Below are 7,320 nucleotides of genomic sequence, written 5' to 3' on the forward strand. Positions count from 1 at the left end.
ACCACCCATTCCAAGCACATTTTTTCATGGCTGGTATTGAGGGGGGGTATTAAGATATAGGCCTTGGAGCCTTAGTGAACAAGGGTGTAGAAGGTGTGTGGGTGTGAATGGTCCTAAGGGAGCCACCTAACCCTAGGCCACTAGCAAGCCTATTTAAAGGCACATGCCAAAGGCATTTGTATGGAGCAAGAAGCCTAGTTGTATTTGAGCAACTTAATAAGCAAGATATTTTCTTGTATTTTGTGAGTATCTCTCCTCCACATAGTTGATCTAGCATGAGCACCACGAATTCTAACAGGTTTCGTGCAAGCCACATCTTGATAGTGTGCGACACACACTTTGGTATTTGAGGGCCACTATTGATTATGCATTGTTTTATGCAGCAGGTGTACCATTGAAGCTACATGGGTACACAGATGCAGATTGGATAGGTAGCATCTCAGACCAGTGGATTTATGTTTTTACTAGGGAGTGCTGATGTGACATGGAGAAGCAACTCACAGTTGCCTTGTCGAGTACATAGGAGCTGTGGTGGTAGCGTGTGAGGTAGCTTGGTTACGCAAGCTACTTGTGCTGATTTGGGATCGCATGTGAAGAGAAAGGTTGTCATATATTGTGATAATCTTAGCAGTAAATGAATTCATGAGCTGGAGTTGAGCTTGAGGAGGAGTGTTGAGATGTTAAGCTCAACATGAGGTGACACTCACGAGGCGCTTGCATGACTGTTCAACATTTACATCACTGGCGTGTTTGGTAGCTGGCACTGACATATCTTCGCCAGAGATTCTATAGTTGGAATATACCGACGAGTCCACACCTACCCACTCCACTTAGTGTGTTCACATTATGGACCGCTTGTATATGCTCTATTATGTGTGTTAGTCACTTTATCTTCTTTGTCGACCTCTTTTGTTGTGTGAAGAAGAGGAAGAATTTTCAGCCTCTCACCTTGTGTGTTCTCTTCTAGGGTTTTTGTGTGTGTGTGTGTGCTTACAAGAGCTCAAGCTCTCTTCTCCCTTGCATTTTTTCAAGCCCCAGACTTAACCTCAGTCCCATCCCCAATCAAAGCTAAGACACTGCTAATGGAGATGGAGGCTAGGTACTATGGCCTTGCAACAAATCAAGCACTATCAAAAGACAATGCACAACTTAATTTCTAAGGCAACATTCACAACTTTCCCTACTGGGGGCTATCAAATTTATAAAGCATACGCTCTTTCCCCTCGATTCCATTATGAAGATAAGCAAAAGGAGCCTCTCATTTTTCAGTGATTTGATCTATCTATATCTTGTTTGGAGCGTAAGTGTGTGAGTTATTTCTCAATCCCCCAAAGAAGCCTCTGTTGGTGATGCCTTGTTCATTCGACATCTGCTAGATCCGATCATAACAAGCGCACGTATGAATAGAAACACTAATCACTTTTTAATTACAAGCATGCTAAGAGAGAGTCGTATGAGATATTCATCATGATGACTTAAGGTTGAGGGAAAACCATAGATTTTGAGTTCGACAAGTAGATTGCCAGCTGCCATATTAATGGATATCATAAGAAATGGATGCTTTGTGGGTGGCTACGATGGAGACTTACCTAGTAGTTATGTTTGGTGATACCTTGATACAACTACACATGCAAAGAGGGTCACCATCACCGAAAAGGACATGCCGCTAGTTTGTCTCTTGCATAGATGGAGGGATACTCCTGGAGATGATAGCTGTTTGTAAATATACCAGTCTTTTGTAATCATTTAGCTTTGTAACCATCAATATGTAATTTGATCAATATCAGGACCTTTTCTCTACTCATGGTGTTGTGCTTTTGTTCATTTTCTATCTTGTGGTAAGTTTATTTAAGTTATTGTTTTTAATTGTGTGCAATTGATTTTACTATGTCAACCACAAGCTATTATCATATCAAGTTTAATTTTTAAACACTTAGGTATAGAATCAAATAGTTAAAATTTGATAAAATCAAATGAGAATGTGATGCAAAGATAAAAAAGAACCTGATTTTAATCAGTGTAAAGAGTACAAGAAACCCATGATCATATTACAAAAGAGATGCTATGTTCTCTGCCTCTTGCTACTTGGCTCATTGGAAGATGAATGAGGGGCTTTGATAGCTAGGAGTAAAACCGCCTCCCCCGTGCAAGCTCCCTTTGGATTGCTAAGGGATCATGTATCCTTGAAACTACCACAAGGTCTTTTAGAGCGTTGCAAGAGTATGACTTTCTCCAAGCTAGATGTTGTAGTGATAGTTTTGAAAGCAGCAACTTTTGGTTAATGCCTTCAACTTCCAAAAATTGTTTGAGCCAATCAGGGAGCATGTCTTGTGGAAGATAATGATATCATCCACCATCCAACCAATATATTCTTTCAAGGTTGAGTCTTGGACTCTTCCTTGCCTTCCGAATCTACCACCCTGCCTTGATGAGAACTCATCAAGGTACAAGACACGTTGCAAACCAAAAGTGAAAAATTATGTCAATACAAGTGCAAGCATATGGCAGAATAATGTTTGCACTACGAAGTCCCAAAAAAATTAGATTTTTTCTTCTTTTGATTCAGTTCAAACTTGACTTGCATGCTCCCTAGGGTCTGTAGAGGCCCTAGAAGAAATTCAAAGCCCTGAAAGGGCCCAGTCGAAGGCTGATCTCTAAGGCCCTAAATCTGCAAATTCAAGGCCCCAGATGCCAGCCAAAGCAGATTCAGGGCCCCCAGAGATGATAGCCAAAGCAGATTCAGGGCCCCCAGACGCTAGCCTTCGATTGGGGCCCTTCTAAGGCTCTGATTAGCCCAGAATTTTTTATGGAGTCTACTAGCCCCAAGGAGCATGCAGGTCAAGTTTGGACTGAATCAAAAGAAAAAAAATTCTTAAAATTTTTCCAAAATTTACCTTCTTAGATTTATCTTACTCCTTCACCAACGGTGCCTCACGGTCGTTACCTCCCTTCTTCACTTCCCACTACTGGTATCTCATGCTGTTGTCGAGGCCCAAACATCTCCTCTTGCAACATTTCAAAATCTACATCCAAAATCTCATATTCGGGAGAAGCTTTTTCAATTGATTCATGGACTTGGATGATGGGATGATACATCATCCAAGCTGCTACCATCATAGCAACCGACTTCATTGACAACAAGTGGAGTATCCTGTATGCTGAAGTCAATGAAGTCATCCCCAACATCTCGAACAAGTGTGCAATATGGCTCGTCTTCCCTCATGTCTAGGAGCTCCAAGACATCTTGCATCAATAGGTACTCCTCACCCTCTATGATGATGATAGGTGTCATGGATTCTAGGGGTGGGCCTTTAAATTCTATATGTTCAGGCTCTTGGATGTCTATACGTGATAGTTTAAGACATTTCTCAGCCTCTACTTGAGGATTAAGAGAGCCATCTTTGCTGGCTCTTGATCAAGGTATGCCAAGCATGGAATGTAACATAGGGTCTTCATCTTCAGGCTCTGCAAATATTCAGTGCTGATAGAATGTAAATTGCAAGAGCAATATCCCGTTCAATCAGATTGATTGGAATATGCTCTTTGAAGGAAGTAGGAGCGCAGATTGTGAGAAGATCGGGGGAGACATGTGCTAAGGCTCTCTTTGATAACTTTCTTGTGGCTATCTCCGTTTTTCATGGAGAAGAGGCATTCCATAGGAATCCACCTAGAAACAAAGTTAGGAATGGAGAAGGTAATGCCATTACATCCCAAGAAAAACTCTACCAAGGCAGAGTTCTTAGGCTAGACAACAAGCTCTCAATCTCTATTTTCTTACAAAATCTAGCATAAATTGAGTATGTGAGGTGAGCGTAGCAAGTGTCACTAATCCACTCATCAAAGGCTACTTGAGGAACAACCATGATGATATTGAAATAAGCAAGAAAAAGGAAAATTGCATGCGATGAAGGCTAAAGAGTGAAAGAAAGTGGTCATAAATGAAAATAAATGAACTTACTTATACTTATACTCACTTATATTTATATTAAAAACTTATATTAATATTTAGATTTATAATTAACTTACATTTATACTAATATTTGTGTATAAAATTATATTTATAATTATAACTATACTTATAATTATAATTAAATATAAGTATATCTTATATACTTACTTATAACCAAAATATAAAGAAATAAAAAAGTGCTTTACATCAATTGCAAATTTACTTTTTACGTCAATGTAGATTTAATTTACTTTTCTACTTAACTTTTAAGAACTTAAAATTTGCTTGAAAGAACACACATTTTGAAAAAGCAAAAAATTTGTCATTGAAATGGGTAATGCTACAACTCCTCCACAATCTCAAGGATATGAGGAGCAATACATTGCTTGCATGTAATAGACTTTTCATATCAAATACTCCTAACCTTTCTACCATCTACCTTGAAATCAAACTTTGTAGGAGGATTAATGATATCTTTTATCTAATAAAGGCTAGAGGCAGGCCAGATGATATCTTTTATCTAATAAAGGCTAGAGGCCAGTTACTCTCCACGTTGGATGAAATTGTATCAGGGCCCTCCCAAAGAATAGCCACATCCACCACAGTAGAGTGTGAGGGATCCCATAAATCTTGATCTAAGCTTAGCCAATCACCTCTTAAGAGTCTCCATCTTCTATATGAAATGCATACATAACGTTTGTTGAGCAATAAAGTACCTATTCATCAAACCAAACCATATTTTTAGCAGTCATATTTATTCTAGTTATATTCATTGCAACTATCACCTAAAGGTGACATTTAAATTTGTGACTCTGCACTCAATTGTATCACCTGAAGGAGGTGATATTTGACTTTGTGACTCTACACTCAATTGTATCATTGTGACAAGTTCTCTTCGTAGTCCATTGATCACCCAAGAAATGTGTCATCCAACCATCAGTTGGACTTTTGCAAGCATAGGTGATTTTAGTTTTCCTCAATTCTTCACAGGATGCAAAAAAATATGCAGTGTGCACATCATTTGAGAGCTTTGTCCTGCAAGATCGAATCTGGTCTCAAGAACATGGCCATTCAAGATTAGACAAGGAAGGAAGTGGTATATTCTCTACAAAGAGCAAAACTTAGGTCCTCCCGTAGGCAGAATGTAGAACGAGTCATAAAAATGGAGTTGTTTAGTAGCCAAACAACTTGCTTTCTTGTTTTTGTACTTCAATGTGCCAATCTCAGCATGGAAAACAATGATTTTTCCACTTCCTTAAACACTCCACAAACTGCCACTCTTCCAAAGTGGAAGGTTACAAAGCTGAAAAACATTACGTGCTTCATAATCAAAAATAAAAACAACTATATTGATTTAAAAAAAAGCCTTATACTCACTGTTTGGCTTGTGCCTTGGAATTTGGTTATCTAGATGCAAGTGGATTTGTTTGTGCAAATATATGTGCTGAATAAGAACTTATGTTCTCATAGTTGCACCATCCATTCGTCTTCCAAACTCTAATATTCTACCTTTCCAATGTTTCAATAAATCACTTATGTCTCTTAGCTTTACTTTGAAAGATCCTTGAGAGTGCTTGGTTGCATTAAGACCCAAGTGAATTTACTGTATTGTTCAAGAATCCATTTTCCCTCCTCATCTCTGTGATTAAAAACCTCCACAGTGTGCATATTACTTTTATTATTCCTTATTTGAGACATCTATAGTAAATAAATAAATTTATAAAATAGAAAAATATTAATAAAATGATACCTCAATGTAAGCCATTGATGATTACATGTCAAAATTAATAATTTTGCACTCATAAACTAAATTAACAAGAGACTGAACTTGATTATTACTGCTAGAGTCCCAAGCAATCTCCAAACCAACAAAATTCAGAGGTTCAAAACCTCCAAAGAGAATAGATATTACATTATCAAGATTACCAATAAAACCGCTTTACTTTGAAAGAGAATAGATATTACATTATCAAGATTATTAATAAAATAGCTTTACTTCAGTGGTTCAAAACCTCCAAAGAGAATAGATATTACATTATCAAGATTACCAATAAAACAGCTTTACTTTGAAAGATCCTTGAGTGCTTGGTCGCATTAAGACCCAAGTGAATTTATTGTATTGTTCAAGAATCCATTTTCCCTCCTCACCTTGTGATTAAAAACCTCCACAGTATGCATATTACTTTTATTATTCCTTCTTTGAGACATCTATAGTAAATAAATAAATTTATAAAACAGAAAAATATTAATAAAATGATACCTCAATGTAGCCCTTTTGTGAGTCCCTTGGAAATTTGGTGTGAAAGGACACCTAGACTATGTAATTATCACATGTAGTTCTCTCTTACCTTCATTGTGTGAATATATATGCAAGAACTTCTCCCACTCTAGCTCTCTCTTGCTTGCTTCCTATGTGTGTGCGTGAACTTCAATTGTTGTCCAAACCCAACCCTAACACCTATGTGCCCATAAGCTTCGCATCAACCTCCATGGATGTAACCATTGACTTGCACTCATCCATGCCAAATGCCTTTAAAATTTCTCCTACATACTTTTGCTGAGAAATGAAGATTCCATTTGACTCTTGCCAGACCTCAATCCCCATACATAAATGCATAAGCCCAAGGTCTATCATATCAAACTCTAAACTCAACATCTCATGTGTTTGCTTGATGTTCTCTTCATGGTTCCTCGTCATCCACATATAGGACAATGATCATAATAAGGTCATCCACATATAGGATAATGATCATGTACCTACCCTACTCAGAGAAAATATATAAATTTGTATCTGATGGGATTTTAGAAAGACCAATACTTACAAAGAAAGCATCTATCCACCATCGTACCACTAGGAAAAATTAGAGCTGTCTTTTGGCTGGAATGAAAAATCCCTCTCCTCCAATGAGAGAAAGGCCAACATAACATTAGAAAACTCATAAATCAAATTATAATTTACAAAAATGAAAGTCTGAAAGATATTCTTTATTATGAATGTTAACATCATGTACTCTCAGTCATCTATTGCTCTTTTATTCATAAAAAATGTTGATAGAAAAATATCAATGTGCATGTGCAAAACATCGTTTAGAAGAACAAAACATGGAGTATCAAACAATATGTAAAGAGGTAACTTCTAAACAACGGAGACCTACTTCTTCTATTTGTTAAGTAGTAGTTACAAATACAATTTTCTGCAATGAGTCAATGAGAGAAACTTGTTGTCTCAAAAGGAAATTGGGTGCTTATGTGACACACGATCTTGAAATACTTTTTGAAGAATAATGCAAAACTCACAAATACAACAAGACTAAACTAGAGAATTATTTTTTATTTTATAAAATAAGCATAAATTTAAATAAAAATAAGAA

Source organism: Cibotium barometz, chromosome 8 (assembly GCF_041138505.1).
Source record: "Cibotium barometz isolate CiBa-2024 chromosome 8, ASM4113850v1, whole genome shotgun sequence".
In the NCBI taxonomy this organism is placed as follows: Eukaryota; Viridiplantae; Streptophyta; class Polypodiopsida; order Cyatheales; family Cibotiaceae; genus Cibotium; species Cibotium barometz.